This window comes from Melanerpes formicivorus, unplaced genomic scaffold (assembly GCF_026170545.1).
Source record: "Melanerpes formicivorus ecotype bairdi unplaced genomic scaffold, bMelFor1.0.p_v2 SCAF_2556, whole genome shotgun sequence".
NCBI classification, from domain to species: Eukaryota; Metazoa; Chordata; class Aves; order Piciformes; family Picidae; genus Melanerpes; species Melanerpes formicivorus.
In genome coordinates, this window is record NW_027144907.1 from 5,001 (window position 1) to 6,196 (window position 1,196).

The window sequence follows — 1,196 nt, forward strand, 5'->3', positions numbered from 1 at the left end:
GGGGGACTTAGTGCACTGAGCCGTGCGGCGGCAGGTAGACGTGCTCTCCTTCCCGAGGAGGTAGACGTGCTCTCCCTGGCGAGGGGGGGGACTTAGTGCACCGAGCCGTGCGGCGGCAGGTAGACGTGCTCTCCTTCCCGAGGAGGTAGACGTGCTCTCCTTCCCAGGAGGTAGACGTGCTCTCCTTCCCGAGGAGGTAGACGTGCTCTCCTTCCCAGGAGGTAGACGTGCTCTCCTTCCCAGGAGGTAGACGTGCTCTCCTTCCCGAGGAGGTAGACGTGCTCTCCTTCCCAGGAGGTAGACGTGCTCTCCTTCCCGAGGAGGTAGACGTGCTCTCCTTCCCAGGAGGTAGACGTGCTCTCCTTCCCGAGGAGGTAGACGTGCTCTCCCTCGGTGAGTAGACGTGCTCTCCCTGAGCTGGCAGGTAGACGTGCTCTCCATGGCGAGGGGGGACTTAGTGCACTGAGCCGTGCGGCAGGAGGTAGACGTGCTCCCCGCGGCCGGGCGGGCACTTAGCGCGCGGAGGCTGGAACCGCGGGGTAGACGTGGTCCCCGGGACGAGGGCCGCCTGGTATCGCCCGCCCGGCCCCCAACCCCCCCCCCCCCCCCAACCCCCCCCCCCCCCGCGGCGGCGTAAATGAAGAGAGGCAGTCGGCATGAAACCTTCTTTTATTAAGTGTTGTTTTCATCGAGCGTCTTTCATTAAAGGTTGTGTTCTGAAGCAGTCTTTTCTTCAACAGCGCTGTTCTCCGGGGAGAAGGTCTGCCGGCATCTCTAGAAATCTCCCCCCGCTCCTGACCGCCTCCCCCCCCCGCCCCCGCTGCCGGTTTGCGCGGAGCCCCCCCCTTCCCGCCGTTGCCTCTTGCCGCTACCCCCCGCCCCCCCCCCGCTGCCGGTTTGCGCGGAGCCCCCCCTTCCCGCCGTTGCCTCTTGCCGCTACCCCCCGCCCCCCCCCCGCTGCCGGTTTGCGCGGAGCCCCCCCTTCCCGCCGTTGCCTCTTGCCGCTACCCCCGCCCCCCCCCCCGCTGCCGGTTTGCGCGGAAGCCCCCCCTTCCCGCCGTTGCCTCTTGCCGCTACCCCCCGCCCCCCCCCCGCTGCCGGTTTGCGCGGAGCCCCCCCTTCCCGCCGTTGCCTCTTGCCGCTACCCCCCGCCCCCCCCCCGCTGCCGGTTTGCGCGGAGCCCCCCCTTCCCGCCG